The sequence below is a fragment of the Myodes glareolus genome, chromosome 11 (genome assembly GCF_982192425.1).
Source record: "Myodes glareolus chromosome 11, mMyoGla1.1, whole genome shotgun sequence".
In the NCBI taxonomy this organism is placed as follows: Eukaryota; Metazoa; Chordata; class Mammalia; order Rodentia; family Cricetidae; genus Myodes; species Myodes glareolus.
The window spans coordinates 22,391,799-22,413,958 of NC_142036.1; positions in this window are offsets into that span (position 1 = coordinate 22,391,799).

Here is a 22,160-nt window from a genome sequence, read left to right on the forward strand (position 1 = left end):
GAGAAAGAGAGAGAGAGAGAGCGCACATGTATGTACTTGTACATGTACATGTATGTGTGTGGTATGCTGTCCGGCAAATGCTCTAAATCATTCTGAGATGCAGTCCACCTCACATGGCCTGTGTGTTTCCCAGACAAAAATTGCAACTCTGCTCATAGAGAAGTCTGAGAAGTCAGCCACTGACCCGGGGCTCACCATTGGTTAACTCCTGAGGACTTCCTAGCTGGGCAAGGAGATCACAGCTGTGACAAAGAATTTACTCCTGAAGGAAGGGAGTCCACCCAGCCCATGTGGTTTAAAGTCTTAAATACCATAAATACCACTCTAAGGGATTCTGGTGGGCATTATGGCCCCCAGAGGCACATCCCTCCTAACAATCATCATCAGCAACAATGATAATGGAGCATGCGTAAGAACTTTGCCCCACGGGGTCCTCCACCCTGGGTTTGTATGTAGGTTTGGTTATGGTGTTCTGCTAAGTAACTTCCCTGTAGAAGCATCCATATATCCAGGAGTTAAGAACCTCGGTGTGAAAACACACTTTCGGTAAGAAATCTGGACCCAGTCCCTCCCCTTTCCGTCTAGCGCCTCTCAGGGACTCCACTCACTGTAAATGTACCGTTAATCACACACATGCTTTCCCAATCTGCCTGGAGTGCTCGTGTGCCTGGCTGGGTGATTCATTCTGTTTTATGAGTGTGACTTTTTTTCTAAGTCAGGTGTGAAACAGTTCCCTCTGATTTCATCCACAGCTTCCAATCGCAGCAGTGACAGGTTGCAGAGGGAAGGCTCACCCTCTTCTTGTGCACCCCTGGGTAAGAGCATTATCCTTCAGCAGGGCCTCTCTGTCATCGGTCCCTGCCCCCCGAGACCTTCTTTACACTGCTTCCCTCGGCTACGCGTCCCCAGCAGAAATCCGATTTGCTGGGAACTACCGTGGTTGGAAGCCATTGCAGTTGGTGTCTGGCTCTGCTTTGGCCTGTCCTGTGGCCTTCAGCTGCCAGGTTCCCTGAGAGGGCTCGTCCACCGAAGAGTGTAAAGGGAAATTGCTCGAACCGTTTTGAGCCACAGCCCGGCTCACGTTGCTCGTGCGTGTGTTTCTCGGCCTTGAGCATGTGCAAGTAATTGAAGCCCCTTTTCTCTTGGAAGGAGGTGACAAGAAAGAATAATTTTTTTAAAAAAAAGTCTAAGTGCAGTGTGTGTTCTGGATTGCATCCTGGAACAGCGAGGGTCCATTAGAAGGAAGCCAATGAAATGCTGTCTGGAGTTCCCTTAACACGGCTATGCCGGCGTTAATGTCCTTTGGATTTTGACAAATGCTCGTGGTATGTAAGGGGTCAGTGGAGGCTGGGAGAAGGTGGTGGGAACTCTGTGCTGCTTTTCCAGGCTTTCTCGAATCACCCCAAAATTAAGATTTTATGTTTTAAAAAGAGTCTTTACGGGCTCTCTTTTGCTCTTCATTTTCTTTCTTCAGAGGGGTGAATCTGACAGGGTTGGAGTGGCCTAGTGAGCATGTGGTTTGAATAACTGCCTCTCCAAGGCAATTGGCCCTGGGTAAGTTCCCAGCCTCGCTGACTATTCCCTTGGAGAAACACAGTTTTGAGGACTGGGTGAGATTGGACTTGAATATACAGGTGCATGGTAAACAAGGACAGGGACCGTTTGTCCAGGACTGGCCCCATCGTCTTCTCAGTCCTCCTTGGTGGATCTGAACCAGGGTATCCTGTTCATCATCTGTAGCTAACATTCTCCATCATGTTTAGGTTGACACTAAAACCCTGTGACAATAGGTCTCCCAAGTGTCCTGGGGAGACTAGCAGAGGGAAGATTCTAGAATCAGTCAGTTCAATTGCAGACAACAGAGTTCAGTCTAACTGGTTTGGGGAGAAACGGGTTTGTCACGGGTGGGGAAGTGCCTCACATGACTATTGCAGGAGTAGGAGTGGATGCTAAGATTCCACAAGCAACCCTTCTACCCCATACCCTCCCCGGATCCATGCTGGCCCCTCCTGATGGTGCCGTCAGGAGGGGTTGCTGAGCCACGGCGTTGCCAACGGAAACGTCTCCTGGTCTCCGTTGCCACTCTTAACAATGATTGACGGTCCTCAGCAGGCTGTCTCCTCCAATTCTCCCCTTCCTTGTAGAGAATCTGAGTTGAAAAAGCCCAGATATCCAGAACTTTCAGACAAAGGGTAAAGCATATGGTATCCCCACTTTTACCCTTTGTGAACCAAAGAGGAGCACTTTGCGAAGAGTTCAAGGGCAATGATCCAGCAAGTCCACAGCACCTCCCTGGGCCACACCTCCGGGTGCTCAATATCCATGTACCCCCTGTCTCCACATGACCTCTTTCAAACAAAACCAGCAACAGGACTATCCTCCCTAATGCCCCTCCTTCCTACAGAAGTGGCAGCTCACTAACCGGTTTCCTTGACAACGCATGCATTTCCATGCTTTACTAATTTCCATCTGAGTTTCATGTCCTGAAGCCTATGTACTAAATAATGTCATTGACCGCCACCACCCTTCCTGCCATGCCTTTGTTCATGAGCGAGTATGGGGGAGACTGGAGGTAGAGGAGGGCTGGTGTGCTCAGGGTGAACGCTTTTGTTCACCTATCAAGAGCCCTTCCAGAGGGTTCACAGGCTTGCAGCGGTAAGATGGGAGGGTGACTCCGGTGGAATGCTTGCCTAATATGGTAGAGATCCTAGATTCAACCCCAGAACTATAAAAATTAATAAGAGATTATGAGCTTCTATTGTATGTCAGAAATGAAGAAGAAGAAGAAGAAGAGGAAGAGGAAGAGGAAGAAGAAGAAGGAGGAGGAGGAGGAGGAGGAGGAGGGTAGAAAAGACTTGTGGCAGGGTCAGTATGTCTTGAACTCTTGTTCTACATCACTGTGGGTCACATGATGACAGCAAGGTAGCAGGTTGTATAGAGAAATAAACCCGAAGCAAAACTTCATGTAAGGGTAGAAAGGAGCCACAGCACAAATGCACATGTAAAATACACATAATGCCTTCATACCACACCACGTTTCATATTATATACAGATACTACTGACTTACCTTCAGTTACAGATGGAAACGCAACACACATAACTATCAGGTATATAAACTACACGTAGACATATCACACATGCCTACAGGCATGCAGAGATGTGTACACATAACTCAGTCAACCACTGTACTTGGGAGCCTCTCAGGGCTCTGGGTGCATATCCCTGGGAGAGCCTGCTTCAGTGCTGAGTCTAATTAAACCAATGCTTCAGAAGCCAGAGAGTGAAGTTGAAGTCCTTGTTCTGTTCCAGGCAATGTGACAATTCAATGATCACTCTGAGCTGTGGGAGAGGAGCTAAGAGGCATTCATCAGGAGTCAGAAGGTATTGGGGCTCCGTGCAGTTAGAGCCAGACCTGAACACCCACAGGCAGAGCTTTGGACTCCAACGATATGTTGGGCTATGAACAAAGGGAAGGCATTTCACAGACTGACTGCGTCCTTGCCATCAAAGTTTTGCAGAAAGGCATGTTCTACCCCAATGAAACCCCACAAACTGAACAGAAAACACCTCTCATGTAGACACATTATTAAAATCGGCGTGTGTTGGAAATGGGACCGGAGGAATAGAGCCCTGCACTCCAAGGTAATCTGTGCCAGCCTTCATTAAATGATAAAGCAGCATCAGCAACTTCCAGATGCTTCCACCCACACAGCTGCATGGTGCTGGACCTGAGTTTTGCTGTGACTGTCAGAGAGGGGGATGACTAAGAACAGGGCCCGATGGTTCAGTCTCATAACCCCAGCTCTTGCCACGAGAATTGCCACGAATGCTAGGCTAGCCTGGGCTACATTGTCTCAACAAAACAACAAATAAATGTCTGAAAGAAATAGAAATGTTACCTCAAGGGCATGTTCTAAGGTGGCTTAACCGCCCTCCAACTCTGCCTTCTAGTGGCCTGTAAGATCAAGAATCTGCAAGAGGGAGCACAGGAGAGTTCCCGCTATTCATCTCTTGTCCATCACAGCCCCCAGACCACCAGCTATGCAGGGCACAGCAAGACCTTAAGGATGGGAAGCAGCGCCAGGCGATCTTGAAAGACTCTTCTACTGCTGAGGGTCTTCTCGTGACTGCCCACGGCACAGGGTTAGGAAGGTCTCTGAGGTTGTGTTAGGGGAAGGAGCTGGGTGCTATCGTGAAAACAGTGGAGGGGTATGCCTGCTCTTCTTCTGGCCTTGATTTCTTTCTAGTGGCGGCTTTGTTCTAAGTCTGGGTCTGTAAACTCATGGGCTTCTAGACTCTAGGCAGAAAACAGCAATGAGCAGGCCAGAGTCAGCGGACAACACCTCCACGGGGTGGTGGGGCCTGTCCAGGTGCTGCTGTGTGCATGTGTGGAGTGTCTGGGGTGTGAGTCTGATGGTTTCCCAGTCATTCAAGATTTCAGAGTTCAATATAAGCACTATTTTTTATAGTTACTATTTATTTGTTTGTTTATCGTGTGAGTGTGGGCATATTACAATGTACATGTGGAGTCAGGTCAACTTTGAGGAATTGATTCTCTCCTTTCATCTTGTTTCTGAGGCAGGCCCCCCTTGTCCTCCCTCCCTCCTTCTCTCCCCCTCCCTTGCTCTCACTCTGTCTCCTTCCAGTTTTCCTTGTTCTTTCCAGTTTTTTAAATTCTTCCCTCATACATTATATCCTGACCAAAGTTTCCTTTTCCTCTGCTTCTCCAAGCACCTCCACCTCCCCTGTCCCCCAGATCTACTCCTCCATATCCCTTCAGAAAAGAGTAGGTTTCCCAGGGATGTCAACTGAACTCGGTATAACAAGTTACAATAAGACTAGGCACAAACCCTCCTATCAAGACTCTAAGAGACAATCCAGTAGGAGGAAAAGAGTCTCAAGAACAGGAGAAAGAGTCAGAGACACTCCCACTCCCACTATTAGGATTCCTATAAGAACACTGAGCTACACACCCAGAACATATATGCAGTGGTCCTAGCTCACACCATACAGGGTCTGTGTTTGTCCTTTCTCTCTCTGTGAACCCCTACAAGCTCTGTATAGTTGATTCTGTGGGTTGTGTTCTCGTGGTGTCCTCAGACCCTCTGGTTCCTACATTCCTTCCTCCCCGTCTTATGTGGGGTTCCCCTGGCTTTGCTTAATGTTGGCTGTGAGTCTCTCTGTCTGCTCCCATCAGTTGCTGGATGAAGCCTCACTGATGACAACTGGACTAGCCTTGATCCATGAGTTAGAGCAGAATGTCATTAGGAATTATTTCATTGACTTTGTTTTTTTTTTTTTTTTGCCAGAGTCATGTTTGGTTCTATTCTAGGTGCCTGGTCTGTCCAGTTTCTGGTTCCTGGCCATCCAGGCAGTATCAGGTATGGGATCCCTCTTGTGCCATGGGCCTCAAGTTGGACCAGTCGGAGCGGCAGGCTACGTCCCTCCACCTGGCTCCCCGCTAGCTTTACCCGAAATAATTACATGGAAACTGTATTCTTTTAAACACTGCCTGGCCCATTATATCTAGCCTCTTATTGGCTAACTCTTACATATTTATTCAACCCATTTCTAATAATCTGTATCTCACCATGAGGTCGTGGCTTACTGGGAAAGATTCAGCATGTCTGACCTGGCAGCTTCATGGTGGGCAGCTCTCTGACTCTGGTTCTTTCTCCCAGCATTCTGTTCTGTCTACTCTGCCTATCTAAGCTACTGCCCCATCAAAGGCCAAGGCAGTCTCTTTATTAACCAATGAAAATAACACATAGACAGATGACCCTCCTATATCACTCCCAAAAGTTCTGTGCCACCATTACTCCCAACATTCCTTGCAGGCAGGACAAATTGTAGGTCAAAGGTTTTGTGATTGTATTGGTGTCCAAGTTGCAGAAGATGACTTGAGTACATTGACACAGGAGACAACTTCCTGAACAGAACACTGATAACACAGGCACTAAGAACAACAAGCAATAAATGGAACTTCATTAAACTGTAAAGCTTCTGCAAGGCAAAGGACACCATCATTAGGACAAAGTGGCCACCTACAGAATAGGAAAAGATTTTCATCAACTCCACATCTGACAAAGGGCTAATATCCAAAATATATAAAGAACTTAAGAAACTAGACATCAACAAACAATCCAGTTAAAAATGGGATATAAATCTAAACAGAGAATTCTCAGCAGAGGAATCTTAAATGGCCGAGAAACAACATCCTTAGCCATCAGGGAAGTACAAATCAAAACTATTTTGAGATTCCATCTCACACCTGTCAGAATGGCTAAGATCAGAACCACAAGTGACAGCTCATGCTGGCAAGGGTGTAGAGCAAAGGGAACACTCCTCCACTGCTGGTGGGAGTGCAAACTTGTACAACCACTATGAAAATTAATATGGTGAGTCCATAGAAAATTGAGGATCAATCTATCTCAAGACCCAGCAATACCACTCTTGGGCATATACCCAAAGGATGCTCCATTCTACCACAAGGACATGTGCTCAACTATGTTCATAGCAGCTTTATTCATAATAGTCAGAATCTTGAAACAACCTCAACTAAAGAATGGATAAAGAAAATGTGGTATATTTACACAATGTAATATTATTTAGCAGTTTAAAATGACATGAAATTTTCAGGCAAATGGACGGAACTAGAAAAAAAAAATCATCCTGAGTGAGATAACCCAGACCCAGAAAGACAAACAGTATGTACTCACTCGTAAGTGGATATTAGCTGTAAAGTAAAGGAGAACCAGGCAACAATCCACAGACCCAGAGAGACTAAGTGACAAGGGTTCAAGCAGGGAGGGGGGTACATGGATCTCCCTGGGAAGGGGATATAGGATAGATTTTGCAGGTAGTCTGGGGGCGTGTGGGGATGGAAACAGGAGGTATCAGGCTGCAGGCAGGGGGATCAGTGGAGAGTACTGGGGAGATGACTGGAACTGGGGGAGGTGTGGAACTCTAATGCAGTGGAAACTCCTGGGCATCTACGAGGGTGACCCTAGAGAAGGCTCGAGTAATGGGAGATACAGAGCCTGAGCCGGCCCTTGTCATTCCCACACTGAGACCTCCAGGCTAGCTCTCCACGGGCTTCCTGCTGATTCTTCAGGCTCAGACTCCCTCTCTGTAGCACGAATAATAAAAGCCCAGAGACTTAAATTGAGTTTCAACCAAGTCACTAGAGAAGTCTTGCCTTTACCAAGGCTGGGCGACCACAAACTAAGCAGACTAAGCAGCCCCTCTCTCCTCCCATTTTATATTCCCTCTAGTTCTGGGATTAAAGGCATGACTCCCTGGGACTGGGATTAAAGGTGTGAGGCACCACCACCTGGATTTGTTTCTGCATTAATCTTGTGAGGACCAGAGTGGCCTTGAACTTAGAGAGATCCTTCGGTCTCTGTCTCCCAAATCCTGGGATTAAAGATGTGTGTCACCATTACCTGATGTCTAGTGGCTTTAGCTTTGCCTCTGGTCTTCAGGCAAGATTTATTTATTAAAATACAAGTAACATACCACTATCCATCTCTCTGCGGGAGTGCTGGGATTACAGACGCCTGCCACTACATCCAGTTATATCCGTGGGTTCCATGGGTGGAACTCAGATCACTAGGCACATGCAGCAAGTGTTCTTACATGCTGGGCCATCTCCCCAGCCCAGTGATAAAAAATGTAAATACTTAAAAAGTAATTATGTATACTGTATGCATGCATGTCTGCAGGCTGGTATGACCCATAATGTGTCACTCTGCAAGCTTTGTTCTGAATAATCCAAAAGATTTCCCTCAGAAATTCCATATGAGACCCACAGGCCATGTGCCTGTTAAGTCTCTCAGTCAATTTTTGGTCTCTTCCCCACACATCCAGGAGGGGGTCATAAGGAAGTGTCCATTAGGCTATTGTAGGCTTGATCTTACTCAAGTCTTGCGAGTCTTCTTCTTGGCTCTTCTTTGATGCACCTGAAAATTTAGGCCTAGAGACCTTACTGACTTGCTCAAGATTGCACAACACAAACCCAAATCAAACTTAGTCCTTTGCAGCTTTCAAAGTTTGGGGGTTCTATGGGTAGAAATTCCATGACATAATTAGCAGCATTCAGTGGAAACCCCAAAGGTGTGTGCCTAAAGCCTGGGAGGACCCCAGTTTCATATCTAGATCCACTGTAACATCCCCATTGTTCCAGAGGTTTGCAACTTGACCCACTGTAGTGAGGAATCCAACAGACATTCTTGAGCTGGACCTGAACCTGCAGCCCTGCAAGTGCAGGCCTCTGGCTGCAGTCTGTCCCAATAACCGTCCAGAAGGACCTTTGGTCTGGGGTTTTGAGACAGAGAAGCTCTGAAAGCTGGTGTCTTCCATCTGGTCCCCATTAGGATGCTGTTAAATTTTTCATGCTTTTCATTGTAGCAACAAATAAAAGCAGAACGAATCTCTTTGTTAAAGGGTCCCCGACTGACTTCACTGGTGATTAAGTGGCAGGCTTATTTTCTCATGACTAGAGTTCTGTGGGCGGTTTGGAAAGAGAACAGGTTCCCACAATGAAGCTGAGCGGGAAGCATTTTGAGATGGATGGAGGTGGGAGAAAATGAGAGCTCTAGGGATTGGGGTAGGAAAGAAGAGACACTCCTCAATGGTCTCAGCCCTGGGGATGACAGAAGGCTTAGTATCCATCCGTCCATCCATCCATCCATCCATCCATCCATCCATCCATCCATCCATTCATCCATCCATACTTACATACATAAACATATACATCTATTCATCCACTCAATAACTAATCCATTAATCCATTCATACACATATTAACAGTCAGCCCATCCATCAATCTATACATACATACGTACACTCACACCAGCAAACCCATCCATACACACATCCACACCTCCAGCCACCCATCCGCTCGTCCATCCACAACTCATTCTTCTAGTGACAGTGTAACCATTCACCCATCTACCCATCGACCTATTTTTCATCTACCTACCAACTCATCCATTTATATATTCGTCTATCTCTTCACCCACTTATTCATCCACTCATCCATACATCCACTTTTGTCTTTATCTATCCACAAATCCATCCACTCATCCATAAATCCATCCACCCACCCACGTGTCCATCTACCAACTCACCCATCCACTGCTGTCTTCCCATTTATCCACTGCCTCGTCCACCCATACATTTATGTATACATGTACCACTCTTGGTTTTTGTTGTTGTTTTATTGTTTGCTTTTCAAGGATTTCTCTGTGTAACAGCCCTGGCTGTCTTAGAACTCAGGAAGCAGAGGCAGGCAGATCTCTGGGAGTTAGAGGTCAGCCTGATCTACATACTAAGTTATAGGCCAGTCAAAGCTACATGGTGATATGGTGAGACACTCTTTCTTTATCCTCTTTCCATATACACATATACATAAATACACACACACATATATATATATAAGCATACACACATATTCATACATACATTTATACACACATATACATACACATATGTAGTATGAGGGGGAGCGTCCCGCCACCCGGATCTGTAGTAGGGAGAGCAGGGGCCCCTTTTGTTTCATCCTGCCCGGCTAGCTTACACCTGAAATAATCACACAGAAATTGTATTAATTAAATTACTGCCTGGCCATTAGCTCTAGCCTCTTATTGGCTAACTCTCACATATTAGTTCAACCCATCTCCACTAATGTGTATCGCCATTTGACTGTGGCTTACCGGCATGAGTCTAACCAGTGTCTGTCTTGGGCAGGAGAACCACGGTGTCTGCCTGTCTGTGCTTTCTTCCTCCCAGAATTCTGTTCTGTCTTCCCCGCCTACCTGAGTTCTGCCCTATCAACTAGGCCAAGGCAGTTTCTTTAATAACCAGTGAAAGTAACACAAATACAGAAGGGCCTCCTACACCACACACACACACACACACACACACACACACACATAAACACACATAAATACCAACATACATTTTTCACAGACATACACACACATCATTCGACCCAACCAAACATTTCTGGAGACACCCAAAGAGCTCTGGTCTTTATCACAGAGACCCTTGCACACCCGTGTTCATCCCTGCTCTGTTCACAACAGTGAGGGAAGGGGGACCCTACTTTCAGGCATCTGTGCATGCTTGCTTCCCGATGTGCCAGAATGAGAACCACTTTGGAGTTTGTAGAAATGGAACGTCTCTGAGCACCAAGCTAGTTTCTCCTAGCCTGAGGAGGGATTTGAACCCACACAGTTTAAATCCCTTCCCTCAATTGTTGTCACATTTCTGGTACCCCATCTAGTTCAGCTTCACTGCCCTGAATGAGCAGCCCCTTTCTGCCCATTTTACACATAGAGAAAGTGAGGCTCAGCAAGTTAAGCTTGCTAACTTAAGAAGGAAACCAAAGGCTGTGACTGACAGTGGTCAAACTCTCCTGCCTCTGTCAGTGACCATTTTTGGGCCTGCTGTGGGGGAGCTCCAGCCCACACAACTGCTTCTCTGCTTGGCATTCTAGGGACATCCCTTTGTGACCAGGGGAGGATTGCCGTGGGCTCACCTGAGGCTGCTCCTGGCCAAGGTGATAGATGAAGTGGGCTTTTTCTGTTAACATTGAAATTGTTAAATGAGAAGGTAAATATTTAACTGCCTGCAGTGACTACCTTCTGCATAACCATTTCAAGTCTGGCTTTAATACAAAACTATTGTAAAATAAGCATACCCCCTGCCTTCTTCCTGGAGCCAGCTGCTTTTGCTCCCCCCATGAGGCTGCTTCCCACCATGTGCCCCAGAGAGGTTGCATTTACATCATCCTCTGTCATGACAGGGCTTCCAGAGCATGGAAGGAGACACACACCTGCTTGTCCGTGGCCCTCTCACACCACCAAGGGCTGGTGTTGAATGCCTCATCGCAGGCTTCTTTGAGTCACTGCTGGCTAATACTCTGTTCTTGCGTTAGTTTCTTCTGATGTCACTGTGACAAAATACCTAACTCAGCAGCCTAAGAAAGACAGGTCTATTCTGGCTCACGGTTTGAGGGCACACAATCCATCATACAGGGAAGGCATGACGGAGGGTACACAGTTCATCACAGAGGAAGGCATGGTGTAGGGTACACAGTCTGTCATGGCAGGGAAGGCATTGCTGAGGGTACACAGTCTGTCATGGCAGGAAAGGCATGGCTGAGGTACACAGTCCATCAGGCAGGGAAGGCATGGCAGCAGAAGTGTGAAGTGTCAGATCACATGGCATCCACAGTCAGGAAACAGAAAGTGATGGATGTTGTACTCATTTCTCTTTCTTGTTTCTATGCAGACTAAGACCTCGGCCCATGAAATGGTGTCATCTACACTCAGCATAGATCTTCCTCCTCAGTCAATCTATTCTAGAAACTTCCATGCCCAGAGACTAACCTAATCTAGAGATTTCTTCACAGGCATGCTCAGGAGTTTGCCTGCTCAACATTCTAGATCTTGTCAAGTTGACAGTATTAACCATTGAGATCCCTGAGTATCTGGTTTTGGGGGAGCGGTCACCCCTCCTTTCCATTATAGATGTGCTTCTGCTGAGATTTCTCCCTCTTTGGAGCCCAAAAGCAAGAAATGTACAGTCATGCTTCTTCACACCCAAGACTATGTCCTGTCCTCTTGGGTGCTGCCTCCTACTCTGGTCCAGCCTAGACCCTTCCCTGCAATCTGTTGTCTTGCTCATTAAACAATCAATAATAGCAAAACACTTGGGAAAGTCCCTTGGCCATAGCTTGTCACAGCCTCCCTTGAGAAACACCTGTGGACCTGTGACTTCTATGGCACACTCATTCTCTTCCAAACACTTTCAAAACAGCACTGCCAGAATCTTGAGACAAACACCAAGAAATTTGCTCAGCAGAATGGAAATCTGCACTGGCTTAGTGTATAAGATGCCCACAGCTTCCTGTGATAGTGAAAGCTCAGGAGACCAAGGGAAGGTGTCAGCACTAGGGGGTGGAAGGAGCCATGTTCAGATTGTGATGGAAGACACGAGAACCAGCTATGGCGGCAGCAGCCAAGCTGGCTGATGCTTCCCTACACCAGGCACAGAAATGCTGTCAATCTGCAGGGCCTCTGTGAAGAAGCAGTTGTTCTTACCCTGTATGCTGACTTGAAAGAAAATGATCCCCAAAGGGACTGGCAGTATTAGAAGGTGTGGCTTTGTTGGAATAGGTATAACCTTGTTGGAGGAAGTGTGTCACTTTGAAGGCGGGCTTTGAGGTCTCATATATGCTCAAGCAATGCCCAGTGAGTCAGTTCACTTCCTGGTGCCTTTGGATCAAGATGTAGACTTCTCAGCTCCCTCTCCAGCAACTGGTCTTCCTGTACACCACTGTACTCCCAGCAGCCCTTCTCTCTGCCATGATGATAATGGACTAAACCTCTGAAACCGTAAGCCGCCACCTCAATTAAATGTTCTCCTTTGTAAGAGTTGCCATGGTCATGGTGTCTCTTCACAGCAACAGAAACCCTAAGACACCCCATTACACAAATGGGAAAACCGAGAATGCCTTGGTTCCTGCCATTTCTTTTCTTTTTTTTAAATTTATTTATTTATTATGTATACAATGTTCTGTCTGTGTGTATGCCTGCACACCAGAAGAGGGTGCCAGACTTCACTATAGATGGTTGTTAGCGACCATGTGGTTGCTGGGAATTGAACTCAGGACCTTTGGAAGAGCAGGCAATGCTCTTAACTGCTGAGCTATCTCTCCAGCCCCCGGTTCCTGCCATTTCTAACCCAGATCTTCCCAGCATCCTCCAGGCTCTCTGTTTTCCTGCCACAGCTTCTTGAGTGCTCCCTGTGAGGGCAGAACACCGAGGTGCCCTATACTTGCCCCAGGGCCCTACTCCAGCACAAAGGGCAAGCGAGAGTTGGCCTGTTCTTTGTTCCATGGCTTGGGTCATTATTCATCTCCAGCACTGTAGTTGGCCCTTCTCTCCCCAAACAATTCAGCCCACAGGTCCTCCTAACACTCCCTGGTAGACAGTTTTATGTCCCTGTTCTAGAAACATCTATTAATGTCTGGGGACATTATTAATTGTCACAGCTAGGGAAGGCTGCTGTTGTCGCTGTCATCTTCTGGGTAGAGGTTAGGAATGTTGTTAAATGCCCAACAATGGAGATGTCGGCCACCCAGAACAAAGACCCAGCCAGCCCTGCAGGCTGAGTGTCAGGGTTGAGGAGTCCTGCTCGCAGCCTGGGGCCCAGCTTTGTCCACTGCTGGCCCCTAATGTGGACATTCTATTTTTGAATCCCTCCATGGCCAGAACCCTCAGATCTCATTCCTCACTCCACTTCATGCCAGCTGCCCACCTATGGCATTTCATGTCTCCTCCTGATCCTGGTAGCTTGGCTGGATGGGGTCACCTGTTTCCTGTCCCCATACCACGAGTTGCCCCCAATCCTGTGTAGAGGGACCAATCTGTATGGCCCTCCTGCGGGACCACAAGGGCAGAACTTAGACCGCTGTGGGCTAGTACTAGCTACAGCGGTTATCCTCTGCCAAGACACCAAAGAGACCCCCATGTCCTGGGTAGTGGTCTTCTCACCCTAAAACACAGTGCCTGGCCTGGCAGACACCACCCACCAACTTTTACTGAAGCATTAATTTTAGGTACCCAGAGGTTCTGTCCCTTAGAGTCCCAGCGTCGGGGTGGACCTGGCAGTAGGAAAAAAGATGCTGTGACCCGTGCCTAAAAATACAAGTATTATCCAATTGTCAAATGTCATTCAGCTGTGACAGCTGCCTGCCTGACGCAGGCAACAGGCCCCCAGCAGCGGGACGGGCTCCCTGGGAGTCTTCCACTCCGGACATTAGGATGGATCTAGGCCGGCCTTTGGCAGGCAGCTTTGCCCTCAGTGCTCTGGGTTCTGGGATGGGATGCAGGCTGGCTCTGAATCCGTGGGAAGGAGAAAGGCACTGGGCTTCCTCGGCTGGTCCCCTTTCTTCTGGCTTCCACCCCCTGCTGAGATGTCCCCACTCGTGACTGGAATGAAATTTTCAAAGTACATTTCTACTGAAGTGGGGCCTGGAGGTTAAGTCCACACAGACTCCCTCGGCTTGCGTTCTCAGCAAAAGCAGCCCTCTTCCCGTCTCATCTAGAGACAAGAGCGCTGGGATCAGATAAACCACCACCCACTCCCAGTCCTCACTACCCACCCCACCCCCCCACCTCCACCCCCACTTCCCTCATCCCCATCCCCCACTCCCTGTCTCTGCCCTAGGAAATCTAACCCTGTCTGTTAGGCCTTGAAAGGTCCTTTCTTCCATGAAGGATTATCAAAGTTTTTCTTCTCTGCCAGGTCTTGCACCGACCACAGTGGTGTCAGTGGCCTGTCTGAAGGGTTCCCAGCGTGCTTCAGCAAATATGTAGGCACATTATACTCCTAGTCTCAGCAAGGTGGTCCTTGAGGAAATTTCGCGAGGTGTCGAAAACACCAGCTCAAATCCCAACTCTACTCCTACAAGGTCCTGTGGTCTTGAGTCTGATTATCTCCTTGTCTCAATCTCACGTTTTAGAAGTACTCGGTCCCGGCATGGTGGCACAGACCTGAAGGCTGAAGCAGGCCTTTACATTTGAGGACAGCTTGGGCTCCATAGAGAGCCCCTGATTAAGAGGGGGCGGGGATGGTCTCAATGCCGGGCTTGTGGGGCACTCGTGATTTTTAAATACCAAGCACATCGGCACCATAGCCACCCGAAATGCTGGCTGCACCGTCTCCAGGTTCGGGCACACAGAGTGAGGCTATGCCATCAGACCTGAATCTGAGGTCTGACTCCACTGTTAGTGGGTCCTAGGGCTTGCATTCTCCCCCTGAAAGAGGCACTGCCATCCTAACTTCAGAAGGTGAACGTATCTGAAGAGCAGACTGGGCTCTGAATCTAATACTCCTATATCCATAAGAAGATGGCCACAGAACAATGGAGGCACATGTTGAAATCCTGCATACGAGTGGGACCCTTAACCACTAACAGAGGCTTGGAGAGAGTCATGGAAGAGGCGCTCCCTCCACAAGTCCCTCAGGAGAACTGAGGCCCAGTGATACCTCGGTTTGAACTCTAACCTCTCGACCTACCCAGGAACATCCCCTGTTGTTGGAAGCCAGCCAGTTTGTGGTGATCGGTTAACACCAGCCTTAGTTAGCTACATACTGGCAGCACACCTGTCCCAGCCTTTGGATCCGCAAGTGTGATCCAGGGACTGAGGAACAGTGCAGATGGAGTAAGGGATACCTGGTAGGTGCTGGATTAGCTTTACTAGAACCTTCAGAGGAAGGAACACAGAGGTGGGAAATACACACACACACATACACACCCATGGATCCCAAGTAAGAAATTCCTCTTTCTCAGCAGCACCCTGGAGAACTCCCGGATGACAGCATGGAAGAATCTGCTGGTTTCTCTAGGACAGACAGGACAGAAAGTGGAGGCAGGGAACAGACACGGCCAATGGGTACCGTCAACCTGTGCCCCAGTAGGAAGGTGCCACCGCCACCGCCATGTTTCTCTAACATATCCTCTTTTTCTATTTTTATTATATATATATTTTTGTCCAACCCATCTTAAAATGTTGGCTTCCTTGGGATCAGAGCTCCCCTCCTTACACTGCTGTATTCTCCACGCTGTGGAATGAGTGACCTCAACTACAAGCCAGCCCCCATGCAGAGAGGTCACATGACCCAGGTCAAGGAGATTGGTACCACCCAGACCTCTGTAGTGACAAGGGAAGCCCAAGAAATGCCATGTGTTCCTTGCTGGGGTTCTTGCTGAGGAGGTGAGAGGAAGCCATCTCCCTCCCCAAGGTGGCTAAGACAGGATGTCACACACCTAGAGGTCTTTGTAGCTTCTATGTCTGCTGAGCTGCCTCAGGCCATGTCTAGTGTTAAGCTTTTGTCTGGTGACCAGAAGCGGGATCATGTCCAAGGCTACTCTCTGGTTTCGGGTCAGATTGCAATCTCTGGGGGGGAGGGGGCGGTGAAGTTCTAGACTGTAGCATCTGAAACTGTGGCCCCAGGAGTCAGGTAACTCACTGTGGCGGTTGCGCAACAACAGGTTCTCTCTCAGGCCTTTGCTATAGGGTAAGGCATGCCGAGCACTAAGCAACACTTCTCTGTGTCCTTACCGCCATCCATCCCACACAAGCCGGAGAGCCAGGCTGCCAGAAGCAGATGACGGCCCACGCTCACCCAGTGTCAGATCCAGGATGTGTTACTGATTCCTATGTGCCTTGGCTCCCTGGGGCGTTCAGCTTCGTGATGGAAACGGAATCCACCAAACTCACAGTGCACCCACTCACACTCCACCCACCCGTGACCTTCCAGAAGTCACTTTTGTTTGGGTGGTTACACTTGCAGGAAAATAAATGATAGCCCTGGAGACACAGCTAAGCTTCCTAACTGTGGCTGGGTTCACACTTGTCATTGAAAGGTCCCTAGACCAGCATGTCCTAGGAGCCCGCAGGGCCTTCCCTCCATAGATGATGCTCTGTTATTTGGCCCATCACGCTCTCCCTATCCTTTCTCTTGTAAAATGACTGACCATGACATTGCTCACCTCTGGGCATTCTCAGATCAGGGCTTCGTTTGACCTTTCACCCCTAGTTCCACGGGTGCTAGGATCAGCAAATACAGCACCAGAACTCTGCAAGCCCCATGCTGAATGTCAGTGTGGTGGGAGATCAGCCAGGCTTCCCAGAGGATGAACTCACTGGATGAGTGACATGTTGGCCAGAGAACAATTTTTATGTGTCAGTTTGCTACTGTTGCTCTTAGGTTCTATAAGGGATGGAAGATAGAAGAAGGCATGACTGCTGCTGACCTCATTGAGTTTGACCAATCCAAGTCCCAGAGGCTGCTTAGCCCTCAGGAAGATATTAAAATACATTGATGACATCAAGAATTATATGAGGGTATATATGCATGCATGTATGTATGTATATATGTGTATGTATTTATAATAAATATATAAATATATTTTAAACAGAAGTTTCTGTCCTGCCTGGTCCCACAGTCATTCAGTTCCAAATAAACCCACAGAGGCTTGTATTAATTATGAACTGTTTGGCCGATTGCTCAGGCTTGTTACTAACTACCTCTCACAACTTAAATTTACCCATAATTCTTAACTATATTTATTTAGCCATGTGACTTGGTACCTTTTCTCAGTAAGGCAGTCTCATCTTGCTTCCTCTGCATCTTGCTTCCTCTGCATCACTGCCTTTCCTCTTCCCAGAATTCTCCTAGTCTGATTGCCCCACCTATACTTCCTGCCTGGCTACTGACCAGTCAGCTTTTTATTAAACCAGTATGAGTAACAAATCTTTACAGTGTACAAGAGCATTTTCCCACAGTATTATATATCACATATATGATATGATATGTATTATCTATCATTTATGATAGATAAATAGACCAGAATTATATGGGGGTAGGTAAGTATGTAGATAAATAGATTAGATAGATACATAGATAGATGATAGATACATATATACATGTGTTTGTATTTGTGTGTGTGTGTAGACCAGAGGACAATCTCATATGTCATTCCTCAGGAGCTTGCTTTTTGAGACCAAGTCACTCACTGGGCCTGGAGTTCACTGGTTGGGCTAGTCTGGCTGACCACCAAGACTCAGAGAACTTTGTGTATGTCCCCCATGACCCCAGTGCTGGGATGACAAACACAGGCCATCAGCATTGCCTTTTCCCTCACCCAGGGCTTTGCTTTGAGACATAGGCTCAGAGAGCCCTGGGCCTGAACCTGTCTTTCCGCATTTGACCTCAGTATGTTGGTCTCATCAGTCACCTCTGATCTTGGGGTTGTTAAGGACACCCCTGATGCCCCATATGAGACGCCCTGTGCCAGCCTATAGAGGGTGAGAGACAAACTCGGGCTTCCTCTGCCCCTGGCCTGCTTTCAAAGCTGGGCTGACTTAACTCTGAAGAACGAGGCAAGGCACCTGGCACCCACATGGAGCTGAAACGACGCCTTGAGGATTGATCTGACCCCTGGGGAGGCCAAGCACCCAAAGGACCCAAGTGGAGAACTAATCCTATTTCGAAGCCTTCTGTTTTCCTAATTGCAGGCAGAGTAGACTGCGGACCTCTCCTAACCTTTCTCCTCCTGGGAGGCTGTAAATTCTGCCAATCAGTGATCAGATAAAAAACGTTTTCTTGTGAAGTTATAGCGTTCTCTTAGACAAAAAAGGCAAACCTTTTGCTCCCTCATCTCGTTTCATGATAAAGTCAGGCCTCAGCGCGGGGCAGATTGGAGATCATAGGAGCAGCTGCTCGGAGGCAGAAGATAACAGACATCACACAAAGGGTTGGACTCAGGACAAAATCCCAGCTCCATCTCAGGCCCCCGTTAGCTTTCTTAGCATCACAAATCTGATTTGGGCACCAAAGGGGAAAATCAAAACCAGACACCAACATGAAAAGCCGTGTTCTGTTTGGTCTGTGTTTTTGTATGTAGTGTTCCCGAGAGGAAATCTACTTTCAACAAGGTGAAACTGTTCAGGGAGTCATTGTCCCCAGCAGCAAATATTGTCATTTTATAGCACTGGGAATATTTTGCCAAGGGGCATTAAGTTTCCATTCTATAAACAGAAGAGGCCTGGAATGGACCCTCCCTCCTTCCTCTTACTTCCCTCCTTCCATGTTTCTCTCCTCCTCCCCCTTTCTTCCTCTTCTGGGGCTTTACATATTCTCCAACTCATTACTTAGCAAAGGATAACCTTGATTTTTTGATCCTCCTGCCTCCACCTTCCCAATGCAAGTGTGTGCCACCCCTGGTTTATACAGTGTTGGAGATGGAACTCAGGGCTTCACGCACGCCAGGCAAGCACTATATCAGCTACTGACCTACATCTCCAGTCCCGAGGCCTGGGATTCTAGAGCAAGGACAACCTTGTTCTCCTCTCTACCCCAGTCACTAGTACAAATATGACACAGAGCCGATGCTCACCCAATATTTGTCTGATAAATTAATTAACTCATATCCTCAAACATCCCTGTGGTGGTTTGAATGAGAATGGTCCCCATAGTCTCATATATTTGAGTGTTAAATCACCAGGGAGTGGCACTACTTAGAAGCCCAAGCCAGACCCAGAGGCTCTCTCTTTCTTCCCACCGCCTGCAGATCCGGATGTAGAACTCTCAACTTCTCCATCTCTGTGTTTGCCTGCATGCCGCCATGCTTCTCACCATGACGTTAATGGACTAAACCTCTGAAACTGTAAGTAAGCCCCAATTAATCATAGCGTCTCTTCACAACAATAGAACACTGACTAAGACAATACCTGTAAGTATCATCATCAGTGGGACAGACATTTTAGAGTCACAAAAGGCTACTAAACGAAACACCATACGCTGAGTGATTTGTAAACACCAAAAGTTTATATCTCATAACTATGGAGGCTGGAAGTTCAAGATCCCTACTAGATTGGTGAGATCCAATTTACTCGTTCCAAACTCGTATGGAGAAAGGAGTGAAGAGCCTCTCCCTGTCCATCCCTTTGAGGCTACAACTTTATTCATGAGGACCCCGCCACTCAAGACCTAAGCACTTCCCTCTTTCTGACAGTTTGTGTCTGGAATGTCCTCTGAGGACCCATTTCTGTTTTCAAAGTTAAATCCACAGTTTGGTGCTATTAGAAAGATTGAGGGAATTTTTAGAAGTAGGGACCAGTAGGGGGGTCTTCTGCTCATTGGGGACATGTGATAAGGGAATGTGGGACACTGGCCTTTCCTCTTCCTCTGTTTCACAGCCTAGAGCTGACCAGACATTCTCCACGACGTCCTCCCGCCATGATGGGTCATGAGCTCAAGGCAACGGGGTTAACTCATCATGGACCGAGGCACGACTGGAAGCCAACACACACCCTCTCTCTTTATAAGAGCCCTTGTCACAGTAGCAGAAAATTGATTAATGCAACCCTCTAGTTCCATGACCTTAGGAGTCGAGGAGAAAGAAGCATTGAAAGTTCAGGCCATAGTGCACCCCTGTACCAATGGAAAACCACAAACTGCTTTGTGTCTGTTGGGTGTAAACTTCAGAACAGACCTTCATCCAAAATCCCCAAGTCAGGCTGTGCCTAGTGAATCTTGTGTTCCTGAGAAATCTTCTTCCTCTTGTGGGTTGGTCGTCTCTTTTCTGACTGAGGAAAGCCTCCCACAGAGGAGCAGTGAGTGTCCTTCAGTTCGCCCCATCACGTGCAGACATCATACCTGTGCTTGGTATGTTGCTTGGAGACAGAAGAGTGCACCAGTGGAGCCATGGAGACCGCAGTAGAGCACGTGAGTGTGGGAAGCTGACAGACAGACACTGTCTTTTTAGTATTCTGTGAAGACAGCAGACGACAGAGCGCCGTGAAGATGGAGGGGTTATCTGAAGCCGGCCTACCTGAAAAAGCTCAAGGAGACAAGATTAGCACTAAAATAACCGATAAGAAATCCATCCCTGGGAAGGCCAGGGATGTGACTCCGCAGGCTAAGAGCTTGCCTAGCATGCGCAAAGCCTTGGATTTAATACCCAGCGAAGGAGAAACCGGTGTGACATAATGCATGCTCAAGTCTGAATACTTGGGGGGTAGTGACAGGAAGGTCAGCTACATAACCAGTCAGAGGCTGGAGCCTGGGCTGCATGACATCTTGTCTCAAATAAATAAAGAAAGAAAATGGGGGGAAAGAGAGTAAGGAGAAGGAGGGTACCCCAACAGTCAGTGAAAGCAGACCAGGACATGCTCATAAACCAGGCCAAACTACAGCTACCATGGAAGCTAATAGTGCTCAGAATAATACAGCCACAGCACTTGAACTCCAGCACTCAAGAGGCAAAGGTCTCCATGAGTTCAAGCCTAGTCTTTTCTACATCCAGAGTTCCAGGACAGCCAGCACTACAAAGGGACTCAATTTCAAAAAAAAAAAAAAAAAAAACCAAGAAAAAAATGATGCAAAGACCTGCAAGATGGCTCAGCAGGTAAAGGTGCCTGCCACCAAACCTGACAACCTGAGCCCGATCCCTGGGCCCACATGCTTGAAGGAGAGCTGACTCTCACTTCCACACACATGCATCTCCACATAGACACATACATGTACACATACACACTAAGTAACTCATAATAAAACCATTTTTAAAGGCAACGACACAAGACACAAACGGAAACTAAACTAGAATGTCAAAGCCTAAAACAGCAAAGATATGAGACACAGCTCCATCTAAGAATCATCTAGAAAGACAGAAGGAACGCCACAGAGACAACAGAACATCTGAAAGGAGATGGATGAGGAGCAGGGAGACTTTTTTTTGGAATTTTAAAAATTGCATTTATTTTCGTGTGTGTGCGTGTATGCACGTGCACATGCATGCGTGTGTCTGTCTGTCTGTGTGTCTGCGCGTGTGTGTCTGTCTGTCTGTGTGTGTGTCTGTCTGTCTATGCATGTGTGTCTGTCTGTGTATCTGTCTGTCTGTGCATGTGTGTCTGTCTGTGCATGTGTGTGTGTGTGTGTGTGTGTCTGTGTGTTTGTCTGTCTGTGCATGTGTGTGTGTCTGTCTGTGTGTCTGTCTGCGTGTGTGTGTGTATGTGTGTGTGTGTGTGTGTCTGTGTTGGTGCAGATGCACCACGGCACATTTGTGGAGGTCAGAAGATGACCTTCATGAGTCAGTCCTCTCCTCCACCATGCGGGTCCCAGGGATGGAACGCCAGTCATCAGACTCAGTGGCTAGTGCCTTTATCTGCTGAGCCATTTCAGTGGCCTGAGATTTTTAAAATGAAAAGAAGAAAGGTAAAGATTTGAGAGCAATGAAAATAGCCCAAGAAGATACGGTGTGTGGGTCAGAGATAAAACAGCAGCAAGAGAGTGAAGGATAAGTCACACAAGGACACTTGTAAAAATAAAAAGAGCAAACACTGTTGGAAGAGCACCCTGCACACCTGCGGCTACTGGCTAAAAACAACTAACACCCAAACAGTCTTTCCAAACCATCACCTTTATGAGAAATAGTGGCACATGGCTTTAACCCCAGCACTCGAGAGGCAGGGACAGAAGGATCTCTGTGAGTTCAAGGCAAGCCTGGTCTACAGAACGAGTTCCAGGACAGTCAGGGCTACACAAAGAAACCCTGTTTTAAAAAAACAAAACAAAA